This window comes from Nelumbo nucifera, chromosome 5 (genome assembly GCF_055504915.1).
Source record: "Nelumbo nucifera cultivar China Antique chromosome 5, China Antique-T2T, whole genome shotgun sequence".
NCBI lineage: Eukaryota > Viridiplantae > Streptophyta > Magnoliopsida > Proteales > Nelumbonaceae > Nelumbo > Nelumbo nucifera.
Genome location: NC_142653.1, coordinates 78,534,488 through 78,558,373, shown reverse-complemented (window position 1 = coordinate 78,558,373; position 23,886 = coordinate 78,534,488). Strand labels below are relative to the sequence as shown.

At 40.0% G+C, this 23,886-nt stretch overlaps 1 long non-coding RNA gene across 6 annotated transcripts; it reads right to left on the bottom strand.

Annotated features, from left to right (window-relative positions):
- Positions 1-3,686: 3,686 nt before the first annotated feature.
- LOC104593893 (uncharacterized) lies at positions 3,687-17,285 on the bottom strand. Of its 6 annotated transcripts, none has more exons than XR_016076747.1 (7): positions 16,220-17,285; positions 16,075-16,121; positions 5,923-6,007; positions 5,482-5,729; positions 5,282-5,389; positions 4,872-5,181; positions 3,687-4,402 (listed from the first exon to the last, which is right to left on the bottom strand). It is a non-coding gene; the product is annotated as an uncharacterized LOC104593893 (long non-coding RNA). The 6 variants fall into 6 exon arrangements; XR_016076746.1 differs by lacking the exon at positions 4,872-5,181 and having other exon boundaries at positions 3,687-4,151; positions 4,275-4,402; positions 16,220-17,258; XR_016076748.1 differs by lacking the exon at positions 4,872-5,181 and having other exon boundaries at positions 5,923-5,975; positions 16,220-17,251.
- Between the last annotated feature and the right edge of the window lie 6,601 nt (positions 17,286-23,886).

The following is a 23,886-nucleotide window of genomic DNA, read 5'->3' as shown; positions in this document are numbered from 1 at the left end:
GCGTGCCTTCTTGGCAGCCCGCTTCTTCCTCTTCTTCATCTGACGGAGGAGCCTCGGACCGGTGATCCTCTCTTCTTCCATGGGACCTGCAACAGAGCTCGGCATCAGTAAGTTTGAAGACACTTGACTGATTAAGCAAAATGCTAAAGTGGAAAATCGACCTACCCGCGCTCAATCCGGCCTGAATGAGCTTCCCTTCGGCAACGTAGTCCCTATGATTGAACCCGGCCTGAGCCCATGAGTGAAAGGTCTCCTACGTCTTCCGGTTAAGAGCAACGCTGGGAGCTTGAGTGGCCACCCTCTAGTTGGTAAGGAATGGCCACCCTGTGCTGCTCCGGACTACAAAGTAGTCCTGCTTCCAGGCTGGGACCTTACTTGGGAACTTGTGTAGCATTTTGAAACCCGGGTGAGGAGACAGATAGTAGGTCTGCCCATGCTCAGGGGGAGCGCCGGAGGCACTCTTTTTTATTAACAAGATGGAACAAAGGATGTCCGCGTCTAAAGAGAAGTTGTGTTCGGAACAGAGGGAGATGGTCCCGACCAAGTTCCGAATAGAGTTGGGGTGGAGTTGGTCCAACGTGATGCTGAAGCACCTCAACACCTCGGGAATAAGGTGGTGGAGAGGGAGACGAAGCCCGTCGACAAGTTGTTCCCTGAAGATCATGATCTCATCTGGACCGTGCTCCCAAGGGAAGTTGCCGATGGGAATACTATACAAGTACTCCTGAGGTAGGTTGATTTGTTAGATGAGATGCTAAAGCCAATCCAGCGTCATGACAGATGGACCGAACTGGTCTGGCGCCCGACCTCGACGAGAGGTAGACGCCAGTTTGCCCGAGGTCACCCGGGCCTCGTGGGGAGGCCGGGCGACGGCAAGGTCACCCTGACCCGAGGTACCCACCTCGGGTTCGTCTAAAAGATTTTCCTCGCTAGACATAGGAGGGAATGAACTAGACTAGAAGACCCGAGCTGAAGACTCCAGACGCGAGCTCAAAGTAGACGAAAAGTACTTAGTGGCGAAAGAAAGTGACCAGGGTCCCCCGCTATTTATAGCCGCTGGGCCCGAACGCCAACGGTCAGGATCGAAGCGATCTGACGGTCCTCAAGAAAATCGATTACGAGACTCTCAAGGTGAAATCGGTTTAGTGCATTTTTTGGCATCCGCAAAGTCCTGATCGGTCTGACCAACGAGTCGCTCGATAGGATGGCATGAGTACTGAGCCAAATCCACCCGGCGCATCATGAACTCCCCGCACTGGGTCCCCACCCCCAGCACGGGGAGTGGGGGGCAATTGATGACGAGAGATTTGGCCCGACCTCATAGCCCAGGGACATGTGTATGTGACCTAGCCCGAAGAACAACTCAACCTGACAGCACGACCGCGACTCAACGGGAGAGACACGCCGAGTCCAACGCTGACCACTCGGCGAGTTAAGCAACTCGCCGGGGACTGACACCTAGCCCATTCTGACCCCCACCAAGTGTGGAAGGGGCCTGATCTCCCCATAAGGGGCCTGGAGCTCTCCCTTCCCAAGGAGGGAGCACCCCGGTTTTTAGCCAAGTGCCCCGAGGAAGGAACACCTCAGGGAAGCACCGCCCCTAGTGCAGGCATCTCGGCACCTCGGTACCGGGGCAAACCTGCCCCCGGCAGTCCAGTGCGTGGCAGCTCGGTAGGTTGCGGGGAGCCCTGTCTGACATCCGTACCCGCCGGACCCGGTGGCAGGGCTCTGATCCCTTGCCAGACGGCTTTCCGCCTGCCAGGCGGCGTTCTGTTTGCCGCCTCTAGGAAGCATGACACGTCTGTCAAGCCCGTACCTGGCGATGGCAGTGTGTGGCGGCAACCTGCGCCTGCCACGCCTGTCCTAGCAGTAACGGCTAGGGCAGTGGCGGTTATGCCAAGTATGACCGGGCTCCAACATAAAAGAACTCCAACTCCCACAGGAAAAGGTATTGAAGCTTAAGTACTTTCAGCACTCTTACTCTCTACTCTCTCTTTGAGATTTTCTCCAGTTCTAACTTAGCCGTCGGAGTGTTCCCACCGGGATATCTCCCCGGGAACCCTTCACTTTCTCCTTCCTCTCAGGTGCCGTTCGTTCCAGTCAGAAGCCAGGTCACAACCAGCTAGGAGTGCCCAGATCGTGCAGCATCAGGAAGGAATTTATTTATTTATTTATTTCAAAAGGAAGCGAAAAAAAAAGAAAGTAGTTGATGAAGTTTTTCTCTAACTTTCATAGTTGTATAAATTGCATAAAAGGAAAACAGACTAATAAAAGTAGAAAGGTGTTAGGAGTACAGAAACATGAGATCATCTTATTTATAAATGATCATACACGATTTATGTATCTCTATCTGCTATTTGAAAAGTGCAAAGATTAGATACTTTTAATACATATAAAGTAGAAATAGAGAAATAAACAAGGAAATACACATTAATATTTTTGAACCCTTTTTCCAGTCCATACTTAAATGGTCAAAGGTACTACATCTCATTTTTAAATAACCATACACGAGTTATGTTTCTCCATCTGCTATTTGAAAGGGATGAAGCATTGGATGCTTTTAAAACCTATAAAGCAGAAGTAAAGAGATGAATAGGGAAATGTATTAAAATAGGTGTAGAGAATTTTATGGGAGGTACATGGGTTCAGAACAAAAACCTAGTCCATTTGACAAATTCCTTGAAGGACAAGATATAACTGTGCAATACACAATGCCACAATTGTTAGATCAACATGGCATAGAATACTACTATTAATGGAATGATAAGAAACACAATTAGCAATTCTTCTCTACCACTATCTCTTTGGAGTGAAGCCTTGAAAACTATGATGCACATCCTTAACAAGGTTCCAACTAAGGCAGTTTTTAAAACATCCTTTGAGTTATTGAACATAGTTTAGGACATGTATACATATGGGGTTGTCTTGTTTAAGTTAGGATATACAATCCACAAGAGAAAAAAGTTTGACTTCAAAACAACTAGTGGGCATTTCATTCACTATGTAATGGTGCTTGGTGCAAGAGTTACAAGTTCTGTTGTCCTTCCCATATAAGTATTTTTAAAGCAATAAATGCAAAATTCATTAAGGTGATGACATTAGTGAGAGTGAATAGTCACGAAATCTAATTTTTGATGAAGTGTAGGTTCTATTCACTACACTTGCATATGTAGAAGCGTTATTTGTAGATAATTCACAAGATGCCATAATGTTAGAACAAGAACCTCAAAACAAGCCACCCCTTGAAGATCAAGTCATCATTGAACCAATTGATTAAAATCCACAAGATGGCATATTAGAAAACTACAATTCTTGTTGATTATGTTGTGTACCTTCAAGAATCTATGAGATTGTTATTAAAATTGATTCAAGTTCATTTTCATAAGCCATGTGTGGAGAAAACTCTACACTTCGGTATGATGTCACACTACAAAAAAAAATGACTTTTAGCGGCAAAGGTCATCAAAACTGCCGCTATAGTCTTTACCGGCAGCCGGCAAACTGCCACTAAAAGAACTGTCGCTAGACGTTCTAGCGGCAGTTTTTGCGGCTGCCGGTATAAAGGTTGTTTTTAGCGACAGCCACGGGCTTCTTATTTTTCTTCAAATGACCTATTTATATTTAATTTTCTTCAAATTACCTGTTTTCTCTATATATTCATTTAAACTGAAATAAAATACAAAAGATGAAAAAACATCAATTACAATAAAATTTAAAAAGCCATTCTCCATTCAAACAATTTGAATCACAAATACATCTTATTTTCAATTTGATAATTTCTTGGTTTGTACAAAAATTCAGTAGGGTCTGAACCAAAGAGTTTGTGACTGCTACACATTCCACTCTTTTGCTTTTGGCAGCTCGGATTTGATCTGGCAAGTGAATCTTTTCTTCGCATTCTCTCTTCTTATAAACTCAAGATCCATATATTCTTACGAGGGAAAGAAAGTCTAATGTACTCCTGCCTGCCTAATGCCATCTTCCTGAATTTCATGTCCACATTGTACCGCATTGTGTCATAATCTGAGCTCCCATAGGACTTGATGTCACGGAGGAAGCCTGTCAATTGCTTCTATTGCTGCAACATTACTTTGATCAGGATGCAAGTATTTTTCATATGTTACTTTCAATGGTCCCCTTGCAGCAGCCTTCTGGAATTTCAAAATCATATATGCACATTCTCAGCATATGAAGCCCAAACAAATGCAATTCAATCTTTACAAGGAAAACTTGTAGATTCTAGTTCCAGGGAAATTGGCAAAAGAAACCCCTACTTCTTGAGCAGTTGAAAGCTACAAAGCATCATTGCACGATAGAAACCTCATAGACATCACCTGGAAAATGGAAAAACCAAGATAGCTGCCAACTTCCTTACGAGAAGTAATTATAAGAACGTAAGTTCCTGTACAAAAATTAAGAGTCAATTACTTATCTGCCAGCCTTTAGAATAAATGGTAAAAGCATTGAGTCTCCAAGAAATCTGGCTGGCTCAAACTCAAAGGCCAGAATCTAGAAGAGAAAATAATGTTTTGAACTATATATGAATAATTGAATACGTATCAAGGGAATAAGGCTAACGATCTTTTATTTAAGCTTTTCAATGATGTAAATGAATCTTTTTTGTTTACTTTGGGCTTCCCGGATGAGCCCTCCCAAAGTACTACAGATATTGCCTGACATTATAGGTATTCCCAGTGGTAGATCTATTTGACCCTTCTTCATGTGAATAAAGTTTTCAGCTTTGCCCCAAAAAACAAAAGACTCAAGAATAGGGACCCAAGTTTGTAGCTCAACGGACAAGTGTTATTTTATCATTATCCACATACCACAAATGTAAGGTCTTATACATGGAATTTATGAGGGATCTTTACATCAGGATCTTTTGCATGATTTCCATCAGGAATTCTTGCAAGCATAAATCTGAGGGTTCTTGGGCCATAGACACGTTGACGATGCGATGGCTTCTGAACCTTGGCATAGAAGGAGGCAATATCAAGCAACAAACAACCCCTTCTCGCCCTCCCTAGGCTGCAATCTGGATCAGCATTAGCTTGGTTATGCCAATAAATCAACTGCCCCAAACAATAATTTTCACCATGTCTTGCGAGACCTGACCCCAACTTATCAGTATACTTGGGGCCCAAGTCTAGAGGACTAATGTATACAGGAGAAGTTACAGTCCTGTATGCATGCATGTGAAGAACTCTTTTAGTCAAAGCAAAGAAAATCACCTCCATATTAATCAAATACAGGAGAGCACTGCTACGAAATTTCAACTAACCTGAACTCTAAAAAAATATTTTGTATAAGCATAAAGGTGGATCAAATCAGCAGCTGCATCATGCCGACACTTGTATGTACATGGAAGACTTCGAACTTCATCCCTCAACTTTGTAAAAGAAGGGGGGTGGGGGGTAATGAGTGACAATCATAAATCATTATAAACATCAGCTATAAGAGACAGTAAACCACACCGCTTACCATAATAAAGATTTCTGCAGTTCTCTCCGGAAATCTACAGATCCAGAAGGGCCATGCTCTCGAATCTCTCTTTTAAGTCATTCAGCAAGCCCTCTTCCAATATGAGGAGCCATGCACTGGACTAACTCTTCAACAAGTGATCCTTCCCCTTTCCATAGGACTGAAACTACTGCTTCAGGACTAAGCTTCTCCAGTGGGGGTGGAGCTTTATTTGGGTCACCAAATACACTTCTCATTACATACCTTACCTATTAACATGAATTACATTCAGAAGGAGGCCAAATTAATCCCAGAATTTAATAACTTAATCATATCAATAAAATTCAGATCACAATGAAAGACAAGCATTGGGGGGGGGGGGGGGGGGGGGAAGAGAGAGAGAGAGAGAGAGAGAGAGAGAGAGAGAACCTCCCTCTTAAGTAAAAATAGAAAGGTAAGCACCTTATCAAGAGTAAGAGCAAAATTCTGAAGCCTCTGGTTATAGACCCCCTCAGCTGTGTTACATGAACTCTTTGAAACTAATAAACTAATCATGTTACAACAAGCATATAGATTGATCAACCTTTGCCATGTCTATAACATGAGAGTAAAACACCTCAAATACTCATAAAATCTAGGTAAGAAACATAAAATTTTTAATGGTAACAATCAAAGGCATTGGATTAATAGTATGTGAAAGAATACAAAATAACAAATGAACAAGAATGATATCAATATAAAAAGTTGAACCCATCCCAAAGCTGCACAATGTAAAGAACTTTTTCACAACTCATAAAGACAAAAAGATAAAGGTCGTAAAACAAAAAGAAACAAAATATAAGATGTATGATATAGACATCAATAAAAAAGTGTGAAACCATTTGAATGATGTGACTGCTGGCAATTTGTTGGTTGCAGAGCAAGTGGCTAATATTCAATACCAAGGTCTATGAATGATGTGACAAATACAGAATTAGCTCCCAGGTAGTGACTAGTGAGGCCTGCGAAGAGCTTCCAGTGATGTTAAGTCAACAGCCTGGTGACTCAACTGGTCAAACCATTGAACCATATGATCAGTCATTTGTTTACTGGTTTGTTAATATTAAATTTTTTTTTTGACAAATTCAGTAATGTTTAGAAAATACTGGTCAAAACCAGGCCAAATCAACCTCTGCAAAGTTGATAAAACCTGAAATTGAGTTGATCATCACAAAGAAGCAGGTTCTCCTCCAACAAAGTACTGTTCAAGATCCTAAGTCAGTACATACTACAAAGCCTGTATTGCAGAATTCCACTGATCAGAGGAAGAAAAACCACAGAAAGAAAGCAATACCAGTCAAAGATCCAACTATGAATAATTCAGTTGTGAGTTTGCTTATAATCTCTCTCTCTCTCTCTCTTCCCCCCCCCCCCCCCCCCCCCCCCCCCCCAAGCAATGTTTTTGGCACTTGGTTTCTTCTCTGATCTCTTTAGATAGATATTCATTAATAATTGCAGAAACAACAGCTGGATCAGACCTTCTTTGACTACAGGTCTACAGCTGCCACTAGAAGTACCAAGGCCAAGGCCACAGTGATTTTCAACTGTTAAAGTGAGCCAAATAGGGGTAGTTTAGTCATCTCATGTTTGTTAAGTACCTTGCTTATGTGGCAGTTTTATTAGAGATACTCTGCCCACACTTAAGTAAGGGCAGTTTAGTCTTTGTAAAGGTTATTAGAACCTAATAAACATTAGGGGGTCGAATGAACAGTGCACGAATCAGTTTTGACTAAACCCTCCTGTTCTCTCTTTTTCTTTTCTTCTTCTTCTTCCTTCTCTCCTGGTTCGGGTTACTGTAGCTGCATTCGAAACATGGTATCAGAGCGAGGTTCCTGACCTGCTTCAGTTTGTAAAGCATCTCAGCTGTGTTCGTGACACCTTCTTCTTCGTTTCTGGTTAGTTAATGGAGAGAACAGGTTCGCCCTAGGTCTGAGACATCACAGCTCGTTTCTCTCTGCTGCGCACAGTCTTCTTCATCAAGGAAAGTGATTTCAGTAGTGAATGGTTGGTTGATACTCTCAAAAGAAGGTTGGTTATCTAGTCCTTTTGTGTTACTGGTATTTCAGGGTAGAAACCCTCCAAGAATCAGTTAGTACTGATTAGAACCTAGAGAACTAGGTTCATTGTTGCCCTAGAAGTCTTCTTCATCAAGGAAAGTGATTTCAACAGTGAATGGTTGGTTGATACTCTCAAAGGAAGGTTGGTTATCTAGTCCTTTTGTGTTACTGGTATTTCTGGGTAGAAACCCTCCAAGAATCAGTTAGTACTGATTAGAACCTAGAGAACTAGGTTCATTGTTGCCCTAGAACGGGTTGTGTACAGTAGCCGAATGGTGTAGGGGCTGCTGTAAGTGGTTGAGTAGGTTAGGGCTGCTGCAGGTGGCCGAATGGTGTAAGGTGTAAGGTGTAATGTAGTGACCTAGCCGAGTTCTTTGTGGTTGTGTAATGTCCTCTTAAATATGTTAAACAAGTCTGAATTGGGTGTAGCAGATTTGACTGTGTTATGGAGCTTGTGGTGCACAACTTCTATTGAGTGGTTGTAAGAGGGCCTACATGTGATTAGTGAGTGCTAAATTGATGCTTATGTGGTTCGTGGGTTTGTGAAGACAGCAGTAGTGTGAATAAGAACAAGGCGTGGGCTCTCACTGTTGTGTTTAGGGGCTGCAATAGGTGCTGAAATATCAAACTGTGAATAACATTAGTCAGCTTGTAGCTGAGAAATCAGGTTAGAGGCAACTGTGAAAGAGTACAATGGCAGCAATAGGAGATGGGTACAATGATCAGAAACCTAGTGTGGTGGTTTCCCCCGACTACCTAGGGGTACAGATGACCTCAATTAAACTGAATGGGGAAAACTACGTTCCATGGGCTAAATCTGTGGAAGTTTTTCTCAAGGCAGAGGAAAGTGAAGCATGTAAAAGATGAGAAGCCACTGGCTGACTCTCTAGGGTTTGATGATTGGGAACAAGAAGATGCTCAAATCATGACTTGACTGTGGAATAGTATGGAGCCCAAAATTAGGGTCAACTTCATGTTCCTTGATACGGCTAAGGATATATAGGAGCATGCTAAGAAGCTATATCTGGACAAGATAACACAACAAGAGTATATCAGCTTTATCAGGAGTACTTTGATTTACAACAAGGAACCAAAACACTAGAACAGTACTATGCCTACATGAAGAATATAAGGAATGAACTCAATGTCTAGACTCGTGGAAGATAAGTGTGTTTATCTTCTTCTTGTAAATTTTCTACTGATGATTAATGAAAGTGTTATTGATCAAAAAAACAAAAATGAACTCAATGTCCATCATCCCCTCACTCCAGATATTAAAGTTCAGCAACAGCAAAGGGAACAACTAGATGTTACAAGATTTTTAGTGGAATTGAAGTCGGAGTATGAACTAGTTAGAGCCCAAATATTAGGGGGCTATTCTCTTCCTACACTTGAGAAAGTATTCTCAAGGCTTCGTAGAATTTCTTTGGGACAAACAGAGAACTCCACACAGTCTGATAGATCAGCACTTGTGATAGCTAGAGGAGGTGGACATAGTACAAGAGGGGGAGGTCATGCTCCCCAAGGAGGCCGTGGCAGTTCCATGATTGGTCGGGGTGGTCGTGACTCAGGGGGAGGCCGTGGTAGAGGAAAGAATAACTCTACAAGGAAGTGTATTCATTGTGGTAGAGAAGAACACACAGTGAATTTTTGTTATGACCTACATGGCCCTCCCTCTAAATGGGCTAATCATGCTGTAGTAGGTGAGGTTGATATCAGTGATAGTAAACAGGCAGACCGAACTCCTCCCACATCTACATCTACTTTTGGAAGGGAGATGGTGAGTGTACCGCGTGATAAGTATGAACGGTTCCTTTGAACTACTTCACAGCATACCACTGCCACATTTGCCCAATCAGGTATTGCTTGCATGTCATCTAAAACCCCTCCCTGGATTATTGACTCTGGAGCCTCAGATCATATGACTGAGACTCCAGGTGTGTTTTCTTCTCTTTTTGAAACCTCCACATCACAAACTGTTACACTTGCCAATGGGTCCTCATCTCCCATCTGTGGTGTTGGTAATGTTGACATGGCTTCTGTGCCCTTATCATCTGTTTTATATGTACCTAAGTTTCCATTCAATCTTATGTTTGTTAGTAAAATAACCAAAGCTCTTAACTGTTCTGTTACCTTCTTTCCTTCCACTTGTGTTTTTCAGGATCTCAAGACGGGGAAGAAGATTGGTGGGGGGCATGAAACTGGTGGATTGTATTATCTTGACGGTGGTGGGTCTTCAATTGCTCTTCAGACTTCACTTACTCCTCTACAATGGCATTGCCGATTGGGACATCCATCTCTCAAGGCTCTCAAGATTTTGGTCCCGTCATTGAGTCATTTGTCAGTTTTGCAATGTGAGTCATGTTAGTTTGGGAAACATCGTCGTGTGTCCTTCAGTCCAAGAGTTGAGAGTCGTATGTTGAGTCCTTTTTCTTTGGTTCATTCAGATGTTTGGGGTCCAATCAAAATAGAGTCTTATAATGGGTACAAGTATTTTGTCTCCTTTATTGATGATTGTTCAAAAATGACATGGATTTACTTAATGAAAGAAAGAAGTGAATTGTTTTCCATTTTTCAAAAATTTCATGCTGAAATACGCACACAATTTGGTGTTCCAATCAAAATTCTCCGTTCAGATAATGGTCGTGAATACTTCATTTCAACAGTATTTAGAACAGCATGGCATTATTCATCAGACCTCATGTGTATTCACCCCTCAACAAAATGGGGTAGCTGAACGGAAGAACCGTCAGCTTCTTGAAACTGCTCGGTCTATTCTTCATCACATGAATGTTCCTAAACGATTTTGGAGTGATGCTGTACTCACTGCATGTTTTCTCATTAATCGGATGCCCTCTTTCATCCTTCATGGTCGATCCCCCTTCTCTATCTTGTTTCCCACTTTATCTCCATTCCCATTAACTCCTCGTGTCTTTGGTTGTGTGTGCTTTGTCCACAATCTGAGTCCTGGAATAGACAAGCTAGATGCACGCTCAATTAAATGTGTTTTCCTTGGCTACTCACGGACTCAAAATGGGTACAAGTGTTATAATCCCATTACCCGGAAGTGCTATGTCTGCCCTGATGTCACCTTTTTTGAGTCTGTCCCCTTCTTCTCAAGTCTTGAAGCACCTTCGTCTCCACCCATACTTCCTCTTCCTCTTCCTGTCAGTGATCCAGTTCCAGATGCTGTTGTTGGAGTAGACTCATCACCTCATCCAGTGCAGATCACCACCGAACAACCACCAATCCGGCAAGTGTATACACGTCGAACGACACCGGCCCCTCCTCCAGCTTCTACCTCATCTGTGGATCCTCTCATGGCTCCTATTGTTGAACCTTCAGACCTTGACCTACCCATTGCCTTACGGAAAGGTAAACGCAGTTCTACCCTCCATCCCATTTCCAATTTTGTTTCATTATCTCGTCTTTCTACCTCACATAGCTAGTTTGTTTCACTTTTGTCCTCTATTTCCATACCTAACAAAGTTCAAGAAGCTCTTAATTCACCTAGGTGGAGGCGGGCAATGGAGGAGGAACTTTCTGCTCTTCAACATACTCAAACGTGGGAACTTACTACTCTCCCACCTGGTAAGCATGTTGTGGGTTGTAAATGGGTGTATACTGTGAAATACTTGCCAGATGGTAGTGTGGAGCATCTGAAGGCCAGACTTGTTGCTAAAGGTTACTCACAGTTGTATGGAGTGGACTACATGGAGACATTCTCTCCAGTGGCTAAGATTGGTTCTGTTCGTGTACTAATTTCCCTGGCAGTTATGTATGATTGGCCTCTGTTTCAGCTTGATATAAAGAATGCCTTCCTCCATGGTGATCTTGTGAAGGAGGTATATATGGAGCAACCACTTGGGTTTGTTGCTTAGGGGGAGGATGGTAAGGTATGCAGATTGAAGAAGGCAATTTATGGGTTGAAACAATCGCCGCGTGCTTGGTTCGGGAAGTTCGGTGAAGTGGTGAAGAGTTTTGGAATGAAGCAATGCCAGGTTGATCACTCAGTGTTCAGCTATGACTCAGAAGTTGGGAAGATCATATTAGTGTTCTATGTGGATGATATTGTCATTACTGGCAGTGATAAATTGGGGATTGGCAAACTAAGGGTATTTCTACAAAATCATTTCCAAACAAAAGATCTTGGAACATTAAAGTATTTCTTGGGAATAGAAGTTGCCAGGTCAAAACAAGGTGTAAATCTGTGCCAAAGAAAATATGTTCTTGAACTATTGAAAGAAACAAGACTGTTAGGTGCAAAACCGACTGAGACCCCTATGGAACCAAATGTTAAGTTGAGCAGTGATACAGGAGAAGTATTTGAAGATCCTGGAAGGTATAGACGACTAGTGGGGAAGCTGAACTATCTGACTATCACGAGACCTGACATATCCTTTGCAGTCAGTGTGGTGAGCCAATTCATGCAGAACCCTCGTATACCTCACTGGGATGCAGTTCTTAGAATTGTAAGGTATCTGAAAGGAGCTCCAGGCCGTGGACTATTGTATAAACCAGGAGGAAAACTTGAAGTAGTGGGGTATATAGATGCAGACTAGGCAGGCTCAGTGAATGATAGAAGATCTACTACAGGCTATTGCACATTCCTTGGAGGAAATCTTGTGACGTGGAAGAGTAAAAAGCAGATAGTTGTGGCCAGAAGTAGTGTTGAAACTGAGTATAGGGCCATGGCACATACTACCTGTGAGTTAGTGTGGTTGAGGAATCTTCTACAAGAAATTGGGTTTCACATGGATAAACCTATGAGACTGTATTGTGACAACCAAGTTGCACTCCATATCTCATCAAATCCTATATTTCATGAGAGAACAAAGCACATAGAGGTTGATTGCCACTTTGTGAGAGAGAAGGTCCTTGCTAGAGAGATAAACACAAAACATGTAGGCTCGAATGATCAATGGGTAGATTTGTTTACAAAAGCTCTAAGCTCAGGGAAAGTGAACTATCTACGTAACAAGCTGGGATTATATGACATATATTCTCCAGCTTGAGGGGGAGTGTTAAAGTGAGCTGAATAGGGGTAGTTTAGTCATCTCATGTTTGTTAAGTACCTTGCTTATGTGGCAGTTTTATTAGAGATACTCTGCCCACACTTAAGTAAGGGCAGTTTAGTCTTTGTAAAGGTTATTAGAACCTAATAAACATTAGGGGGTCAAATGAACAGTGCACGAATCAGTTTTGACTAAACCCTCCTGTTCTCTCTTTCTCTTTTCTTCTTCTTCTTCATCTTCTTCTTCCTTCTCTCCTGGTTCGGATTACTGTAGCTGCATTCGAAACATCAACCATACAATTTCCTGGTCTATTGGCATTTTTTTTTTTTCTGGAGGATGAGGTAATGCTTAATGGCTCATGAGTCCTATTAGACATCACTGTTATGTATTGCAATGCCATCTTTCTCAGGCCTTTGTTCTTACAAACTCTGGTGTCTATCAATTCATGGTGTATGTGGCTCTATTGGTCACTTCTTTGGAAGGAATATTGCTTCTTGACTGCATTTTTCTGTGTCCAATCTGCTTGGTGTATCCTCGTTGATTTTCTTTCTTCTTTGAGAAAGATTGACCCTTGTAAAATTTAACATATTAAATCACTAAACTGTGACATACAACTGTAAAGAACAGTAAAATGGCTATAATACTGGAAGGTATTGTAAACTAGAAGTCTTTTCCATGTAACATGCTAAATACACATTATTTACGTCTGTTCAACTTTTGTGTCATTGTGTTGAATAAACACATGTATCTGAACTTCTTGCTATAAGTTTCTTTTCTCCAATGCTTCTGATAGTTGTAAAAGCCACTGTATTGGACTTGTCACCCTCACTTATAAAGGAAAAAAATAATGACTTTGGTACATTTCATTTATGAATTCTGTGAACTTATATGTCAAGGAGCTTGGAAACTGAAATCATCTCATCAGGCATTGTCATGGATTAAATGAATTCAATCAAACAATTATCCATGACTATAAGTTACCTGCATTTATTAGGGATAAATTTTCCTCCTTAGTAGTATTTATTTTGGTGAAGAGGAATTGGGAGTGGGGCAAAGCAGGGTGCACTTGAGGCCCACTGGCCATAGCACAGAGAGCCTGTGTATCCGCTGGTTTGATTCCGTGCCTTCTAAATGGAGGGCTTTCCATGCAACCATCTCGACTACTAGGTCATTGGCCTCCTGGGTAGTATGTGGTTTATTGAAAAAGACCTTGAATCTAAGATGTTAAATGAACTAACATCAGTCCTGAATTTAAGTATCTAACTTCAACATTTATTTGACCATTGGAGAGACCATTTATGCTCCTACTCAACGTCACCATCAAGTTGGAACTGGGTACCTTTCTACCATCAATGGTCTAGGATATACTTATGCAATCACAAATCATGAACATACTACAAATGATCCTATAGTACAATCAATACAACCTTGTCTTAAAGCTCCTTTCTCATTCCAATTCACTTGGAGATAAGTAGAAGGGATAGCTGCTGAAACCATTTGAATGACTATCTTGTTTTATTATTACTATAACTGTTTTGTCATTATCATCACTACTTTTCTTTTATTATCTACTATTTTTCCTTATTCCATGATAATGCAAGAAGAACAAGCACTGAGGCATGCCACTTCCATAAATAAATTGCCCATACTGTTTCGATCTCCTTGCTATTTTTCATCAAACTTAAGAGTTCAGCTACGTAGAATAGATGCCTAGGCAGTAGTATGATAGTAAGAGTTCCACTTAATGGATTTAGTGCATTTCATAATCTTTTTGTTGTCATACAAACCATAGAGAATTACTACTTAAGAAATTGGATTGGATGCTTTCTTCCAATAAGTTTCTCCAACTTCAAAGATATGTTGATAAACAGAAGGAATAACATATTCTAGGGATTTAATCATTTATTGATCTAAAGCTAGGTACCTCACATCTGCATGGCAGTCAAATAAATTCTTTAGGCTTGAATCAAACCAAAAACAGTAATAAACATGGTTGTAAAAGAATGTAACACTCACCATCCACAATTTTGTGAATCAAAGAACAATATTAATGTTAAAACAATAAATACATTTAGACATGAAGAGATGAAAGTTGGAAACCATCCAAGTTTAGACCTGAAAGTTAACTGTTTTTTTTTTCCTATTATTCTTCATAAGGTAAGGTACTCAGTTCAATAGATCCAAGATCCAGAACTTAACATGTATTTAGCTTGAAATCAATAGAGCATACCAAAAAGCTGCATCAGTTGCTGTAATTCTTAATAATCCTCTGCAGGACTACTGTTCTTGCCCTTCTTATATCCCTGCTGCACTTGTCAGCATGGTCACCCAGATCCTCAATGCTCTTGACAAAAATCCCCAATTTCTTCTTGATCTCCTCTATTCCAAACTTCACAGCATCCTTTTCTCGAAGAGCAAAATCAGCATTTTGCATTAGAGAGTCCATCTCTATTTCCAGCCGGTCAACAAGAACCCGAATGCTATCTAAGTCCTTGATAGCAATATAAGTGCCTGCCTGCATTGAGTTAATAACCTCTTTCTACCCTTTCAATGCATTCTTGTAATCCCTCCAAAGTGGATCAAACCATTTACCCATCGATCCCAAAGGAATTGAAGTTGCAGCTGCAACAGGGGGTGCCGCCATGGCAGCAGCCACCACCGATCCTATGATAGTATCTACTTTAAAGTCTAGTAGATTTCATTTTTGTGTGTGAGTGTGGCCATGTGAATTCATTGTTTTCTTCTGTATGTAGGACCATTCCTTTTGTGTGGAACATCATTACCGCAGGTTTCATAGAGCAATCAATATTTGGAGTAATTCTTTACCTGTTCTTGTTAGAAATTTCAGAAAGACTTCTTTCCCTCATTTATTAATCATGAACAAAGTTGCAATGGATGGTTCCAAAAATCTTTGTTGTGTGATCTGGAGGCACATTTATATAGCGGTGGTTCCACTGGCTTCTGTAATATTGTCATCCCCCTCTTTTCTTCAGAAAAGAAAACAGCAAGGATTTTGCTTACATATTTGTTTAGAAGATTTGTGTATCACAAATCATCTATGGACATGGTACTGACCCCGTGTACAAGACTATTCTTGTACTGGTAACTTCGCCGAATCGATTGGTGTCACAAATTCCCAAAATATTAAAAAATACTACAGTAATAAGGGTTTTGTCTTTCAGAATACGTAATTTAATTGAAAATTTGTCAAGAATTAATTCAGAAAACAGGGTCCAACAGCAACTACGAAACAAGAATTATGTTGATAAGGCAGTGCTCTGTTAGTCGCAAGCCACTTTGTATACATTGAATAACAATAACAATAACAAGGTTTACCAAATTATTACCACCAAGCTAGGTTTACCAAATTATTGCCATCGCACATGTAGTTGGCTGACTAGGAACAAAATAACAGCTAGTATAATTTTCAATCAAAATAGATGATCAAAATAAAAAAAAAAATAGAGGAATGCGAATGAGACGGCAAGAGAGAAGTTTAGTACCTCCTTGGCAAATTGAAGCTGTCCTTTAGAGTTCCTCAGTACTTAGACTAAATTAGCATTTATTAAAGAATACAGAGCATAAGTGGTGGAAATAATGAAGAAACCCTAACAAATAGAGAAAAAATACAACATATATAGAAATTACCTGTGAATCAAATGCTGCGGATGTATCTGAGAGAGAGACCGTGAGAGACAGAGAGAATCGCTGATGTCCAATCGTGTGTGAGAGAGATGGAGATAGAGAGAGCACGAGTGCAAGAGAGAGAGATAACTTAGCGAGAGAGAGAGAGGGAGAAAGAGAGAGACGACTGAGGGAGAGAAATAGAGAGACGACCGAACGAGAGAGAGGGAGGAATGACTGAGAGCGAGAGAGAGCGAGAGAGGAATGATTCAGACTAAGAGAGAGAGAAAAGGAGAGAGAGAGCGAGAGAGGGATGATTCAGACCGAGAGAGAGAGAGAGAGAGAGAGAGGGGCGGGAGAGGCGTGAATATTTTCAGCGGGAGAGGCGTCAATTGTAGCGGCAGTCGTTTGGACTCTAGTGGCAGTTTTAATCGACTGCCGCTACAAATCCGTCTTTGTAGCGGCAGTTGTTTGGATTCTAGCGGCAGTTTTAATCGACTGCCGCTACAAATCCATCTTTCCAGCGGCAGTCGCCAAACAACCGGGTCGAAAACTGCCGCTAGAACTCTATTTTCTTGTAGTCATGTTGGATGAGATGAATTCTATGGTTAAGAATCACGCTTGGACCTTGTAAAGTGCCTAAAGGAGCAACGACAATTGGTTGTAAATAGATTCCAAAAGAGACTCAATCAGGATAGGGTGTTTATTACCAAAACTAAAAATGTTTTCTCTAGTTTCTAGAAAAGATTCATTTTGAATAATCATGGCTTTAGTTGCTTTTTTGATTTGGAGATATATCAAATTCTCACAATAAGGATTGAAGCCACATAATTTCAGTTGTGAGATTAGCAAGGGATCAAAATTCAGCTTCAATTCTAGATTGAGTAATAGTAGGCTGCTTACAGTAGGAGATCAAATTCTTAAGATGAGGGAAAATCCACTAGTGAAGTGCTTGTCATCTGGGCAGCCAACCCAGTTAGCATTAAAATAGCCATTGATACAAAAGGATGAACTAGGAGAAAATTTAAAGACAAAGTTAATAGAGCCTTTAAGATACCATAATATCTCTTTACTAAATTCCAATGAAGATTGGTCGGGGCTTGTAGAAATTGGCATACCTTGTTACAAAGGTAATGTCAAGCTGGGTAATAGTAGCATATTGGAGAGAGCCAACCACACTTTTGTTTACTGAAGGATCATCTAAGAGAGCACTATTAGTCTTGGAGATCTGAAAATTTGCAAGAAGAGCAGAGTTTGGCTTAGAACCATCAAGACCAGACTTGAGAAGAAGATCCAAGATATACTTCTTTTATGAAAGCTGAAGAGCGTGGGCGGTATTGTGAGTTTCAATACCTAAGAAGACATGATGTCACCAAGGTCCTTAACAACAAAATGATGAAACAACTGATGTAATAAAGAATCAATGGTATCCATCTTATTACTTGTAACCAGAATGTCATCAACATAAACTAAAAGAAAAATGAGAAGACCATCATAATTATAGATGAATAAGGAAAATTCTGAATTTGATGCAACAAATCCCAATAAAAGTAGGTGATTACTTAATTTGGAGAACTATGCTCTGGGTTCCTATTTTAGCCCATAAAGAGCCTTCTACAACTTACAAACATAAGTGGGAAACTAAGGATCAACAAAGCTGGATGGTTGTTTCATATAGACTTCACCATTGAGATCACTATCAAGAAAAGAATCGGAGACATTCCATTGTTTGATTGACCAGCCTTTTGAGAGAACAACACTCAACACAATTCTAATAGTAGTTGGTTCAACTAGGCTGGAAGTATCACCAACATCAATACCTTGTTATTGATCAAAGTCGTACACAATTAATTGGGCTTTGAAACATTGAATGGAACCGTCAACATTTTGCTTGATGCAACAAACCCATTTTGAGCTAATAATATTCATGTGAGGCTTAGGTGGTATAAACACCCATGTACCATTCTTAATTCAAGCATAAAATTCCTTACACATGGCTTACCTCCATTCAACACTCTTAAGCCAACTTATGTGGAGGGATGTGGGAGCCTTCACTTTGCAAAACTCTCTATGTCTTTTTTAGATCGTAAGCTTGCCCACTTACAAGGACCAGTTCAAGGTCCCCTAGTTGGCAATTCTCACCTTCTCCATATCCTATTTTCTTGAAGAACTTTTCAACGTTAGGGTCAAACCACCATTCTATCTGTTGCTCTGCTTTACTAGTTAATGAGGCTTTGTCAAAGCCTTTTAGTGGTGGTTTAAAGACTGAAGGCTTAGATGTTGAGGAGACTAGAAACACGAGCTCCTTCTCGAGAATTTAAATTTCACCCTTTGATATTGGTGCACTACTTTATGTAGCCACTACCTTAAAAGGAAGTTGTCATTCCCTTTATCTTGACTTTGATGTATAACGAAGCACATGGATTAGTTTATCATCAGGAGAAGATGTCAAAGATGGGGCTAATTACACTATAATAGATGAAGGCTAGTTTTGTAGGAGTTTCTTGTTGTCCTTGTTTGAAGTTGAATTTTCTCCTTTATGCACTGTGTCATTTTTTTCCTTTTAAACCTTCATTGTATCCTTTGGCACCAAAATTGGAAGAGCTTTTAGTATGACCTCTTTATCAGTGTAGAACTTAGCATCAACAAAATGTGTTTGCTTTGCTAGAAGGTTCTCATTCGATGATCACCTTCCTTTGTGTTCCATTACAATAGTACTTAAAGCATTGGTGCCATATCAAAGGAACCACATCAGTCTCATGTAGCCAAGGGTGTCGCAATAGTGGTTGGTAGGATATCTTGGCATCAATAACATGGAAAAAAGTTGAGAATATCAAGTCCCCGATTTCTATCTTAAGGTGCACCATGCCCATAGTACATTGTCCCTTTTGATTGAACCTTTGGATTGTAAGCTTGCTCCTCAGTAACTCATTTTTATCAATTCTAAGTTGTTTCATTTGACTTTCTTCTTTGTTCCTTTGTTGTGGGGGAGTTAAGAAAGTTTACCTCTCCTTTCTTGTACTTACAGTTTCACAAATCTTATTATTTAATAAAGCATTTTGTTACTGATAAAAAAATTCTAAGTTGTTTCATTATAGAGATAGGTATGATGTTAATTACAGATCCACAATCAATGAGGATGTGTGGCACTTTCTACTCATAAACATAACTAGCAACATACAAAGGTCTATTGTGTGGTTGAGACTCAAATTGTATATCCCCGTTTATAAAGGTAATTGTTGCCAAACAATCCACATAGACGCCCTTTTCTAGTTCCTTCCTTGTATACTTGTTGGGGAAAATTAGGTTTTTCACCATTGTAAGATAAGCCTTCTATGGTAGTTGAAGTGCTTGAATGAGGCTTAAGTGGGATGGAATTTTCTTCAACTGCTCTGTGACTTCCACATCATTTGTAAGGTGATCTTGAAGAAGCCTCATCATGTCCCTATCCTCTTCAGAAGAGGTTTCCTCTACTAATGGTGATTTCTCCTCTTCACCAATAGTCGCCATGTACAATGTCACACTCTCCTATGGAAAAAAAAATCTTTAAGCATGAACTCCTTGATGGTTATTAGAGTTGGACAAGGCTGCTAGATAATTTCCTCCTTGCTAGCTAGTGGTACTTGAAATGTTTTCTTCTTTATCACTTTCTTCTTCTTCTTGGAATCATTTTTTACTCGTCTCTTGATAGTCCGCTTTGGTCTAGTTGGTGATGGGATGGCGAGATGAGGAGTCTTGTGCTCATGATGAGCAACAACAATCTATCATTCCTTGTCTTGAGGAGAAGTTTCAAAGTCATTAGAGTACATGGAGATAGTCTTGTCCCCATTCAATATTACCCCTTCAGGTTGGTGCCATACCTTCTCTTTTGGTTTTTTGCTAGTAAAGATGGACCACCCATCTTAAATCCCATCTTTTGAGATAGATGAATATTCCCAATAGTCTAAGGCCCCGTTTGGCATGTCTTTCCATGTGGTCTTTTGGTTGTTTACAAGTTGGGCAAACTATCCTGTGGTTTTTTTCTATTTGGTTCATAACAGATATAGCCGCCAAAAGTCGATGCGCCGAAAAGATGCGAAAAGCCCATTTTGGGAAGCTCCAAATAGAGTTTTTCGCATCTTTCTCACTTTATTCTCGCGCGGAAAGTCATGGAAAGACACACAATAGCCAAACTACCTCCGGGCTGCTCAGATCTTCATGCAAAAGCTTAATGCGTCTTTTGACTGTCATAACTACTAGAAGATCTTCCCAAAAATACTTGCCAAACAGCCCCTAAGTCGTCTGCCATCAACTCATAGAGAGTAAGGGTGTAAAAATTCCCAAATCTTGGAATATTATGGTAAGCATACGCTGTTGTCACTTCCAGATTAATGCAAAATTGGGAGGGACACTATTGGATAAGACATCGTTAGGGGTTGAGATAAATTGCCCTCAGTCTCCATGTCTTGAGAAAAGCCTTTAGGTTATGTTATGGTCTTGACTTGCCTTTTTACATGTACAGAGTTCCTTGGGTCAGGATGTTCATTGTACCTTGAACAAATGAAGAACCTATAAATGGTTGTAGTGGCACTCAACCAAAAGACCCAAAAGTTACTATGGTGACCCAAAATGGTTGTAGTGACCCCTTCTTCCTTTGTTATGCAAGATGAAATATCTTATCTTCTAAGACAAAACACTTTTTGGTTATATGACTACTTATCCAATCATACGTCCTTGCTCTTTAATTCACTTGGACGGTGGAATTTCAATCAACTTTGCTTGAATTAACTAATTGAGCATCTCTAGAACATCAAAGTCGGGGAATGAATACTCCTCTTCTAGTTCTTTTAGAGTTGGCCTAGATCTCTCTTGAACCTGGTTTGTAGAAGATTTTACTTTAATCAACGTCTTCTTTTTCTCGCTAGAGATTTTGACCGGTGTTGTAGTGATAGTCATGACTTCCTTTTCCTTGGAAGATGAAGAGGTCTTAGTGTCCTTGGGTTCCTTCTTAGTTTCCTTCTCCTCATGAGAATCACTTAGTTAAGGATTCCTATGCTTGGTTATTTGATTTCCAATTCATGAGCTTAAGTAGCCTGTTCTTCGAATGGGGTAGGCAATTCCCATTAAGGCTATAAAGTAACCCCAATGCATCCCTTGGACACACATTTCTGTGCCAAAAGCTTAACTTATGTGTTCCTTACATTGAAAGGTGAGGTTTTTCAATGCTCCAATGTAGTTGATGATGGGTTTGTTCTTCCTTTGCCTTGTAGTAGAAAGTTTTGAAAGTTTAATAGTTTGTTGTCAGCAATAAAAGTAGGTGAGGAACTCTCACTCAAGTTGGTCATAACTATCAATGGAACCAGGCTAGAGGTCAATGTACTAATTGAACCAGGCTAGTGGTCTTTTTCAATTGCCCTTTCCATCAAATTGCTAGAACTTGGGAGATTGGTAGCTAATTGGCATGCATATCCCATCAATGTGACAAGTGTATGATTTAGCATACACTAGAGAGGTCTATGGAACTCCATACTAAGCCCTTATGGTGTCAACAATCATGTACTAGAGTTGTTTGCTTCCATTGCTCTTAGAGGTTGAGAGTTATTGGAGGAATGAATCTGGGAGGGTGAGAATGTCCTTGGATGAATTTTGTCTGATGACTTTGTATATCCAATTTGTTCATTAGAAAGGCAATCTAAACATCTTTCTTAGCATTGGAGTGCTTGAAGTTGCTAATGATTTTAGCCATATTTTAGAGTTGCTCTTCCATCGTCGTGGCTTTTGCCATCATCACCAGTACAAACACAACTAGAGACTGAATAGGAGTGGTTGTATGATAGGGATGAGTGAGATTCCATTCTTGACACATTATTGGAATAATCATCTAGGACCAAGTCCTCATTTTCCTCCAATTCAGAGTGTGAAAGGTTGAAAGAGCCTTGCTTCTGTAGAATAACCACTTTAATGCTTTTCCTAGTTGGAAAATCTACTAGAGAAGATAGTTAAACCCTTTTACATTTTGCCCTTGCGTGTATGATGGGTTGATTGTATGTTGAACTAAACGTTCCAGGGAATTTGTAGAAGGAAGTTAAAGTCTTCTTGGTAGCCAGTGGAGAACTATTATAATTGTCAACTCGAAAGATGAAAGGAAGAGAACATTCCACTAGGTGTGCCAAAAATTTGTCGATAGAAATTTTGTGTATTTAATTAATACACAATATGGAAACAAATTACAAAATGAATTTGTAATAAAGAAAATACAATGGGAGTGAACTCTCTTTGAGTCTGCTCAATGATGTGAACAACTTATATTTAATGGTCAAATTTGGTGAAGACAAGGGCCATTTGCATGTTTTTTGTGCTTCATTAAGTGTTGATATTGATTTCCTTGATTTTAGTGCTTTTGAAGAGTTGATGTAGATTTCTTTACTTCGGAATTCACGTTTTATCGACTGTGAAAAATGCTTCCTTAGGAAAGTCTTTTTTGATGATTTGATCTCTCTTAAAAGCTTAAATCCAAGTATGAAGTAGAGAACTAAGAAGTTGCTTTTCTTCTTCTCTTTTGAACTTGGAAGTAGAGTTGGAATTAGTATGATTGCTTGCAATTCTCAAAGTGTTGGTGTGAGTGAATGAGAACTTTTCAAATGTGTTTAATTGCAAAAGTGAGACTCTTTCTCCCTAAATAAAATTATTTATAGTCTAGGATTAGGGTTGTCACCTCAGTCCACTTTGTTAGCTAATCCCATATAAGTAGAGTCTTGGGTTAGAATTAACTCCTAAACATACTCTATTATGTGGAGTTAGTAATTTTGTCAAAGGGATCATCCTATTATTGTAATAGGACTTGATACACTTGGATCCTTGGGCCATGGTCATGTTTATGTAAACTTATGGACCCTAGGCCCATAGAGACCCATATTAACTTAGAAGGCTACTATGTAAATTAAGTCCATAACTTGGGCCAAACAATTTACATATCTACATGAATAATATAGAAAAGTCATAGTAGCGGCCTCCTTACATGGACATCAAAGGTTGCCCTTATAAGATCAAGCCACCACAAGTCCATAACCTTTGTATAGAGGAAAAATATTTCAGGATTTCATCAATTAAACCTAGACCCTCCAACATCCTCTTGCATATCTAATAGTCAATAATCTCCCACTCTTGGCACATTATGTTATCCATTATAATTTAAAGGGTAGTTGCTAAATCATCCTCTGAATTTTCTAATTGTTGCTAAAAACCTCCCTTCAAGTTGGTTAATTGCAATCACCTCCCCCAAACTTTTTGATACAATTGCAAGTAAACCCCCTCTATTAGAATACTCTAACAAGAGGCACGAAAATGTCCAAAATGTTTATTTCCCAAATTTTCTCTTCATATCAGTCCTTATCCCAAACCCTTCCAATCTCTTTTCCAAACTTGATATATTTTCCAAGTTTGCTCTTCATATCAATTGTTCAAATGTAAAGATGTAACTTTAAGGCTATGTTTGGTTTGAAGGAAAAAATAGGGAAAAGAAGGAAAAGGCAGGGAAGACTATACAAGGTTTGTTTAGGTTTCCTTACCTTTCCCTATTTTTTTCCTTCAAACCAAACACAACCTAAAATCTCTTTTCTTATTGTTTTTTTTTTTTTTTTTTTCCGTAGAAACCAACATTTTCATGCCTCTGGTTAGAGGATTCTAACAAAGCAGGTCTACTTGCAACCGTA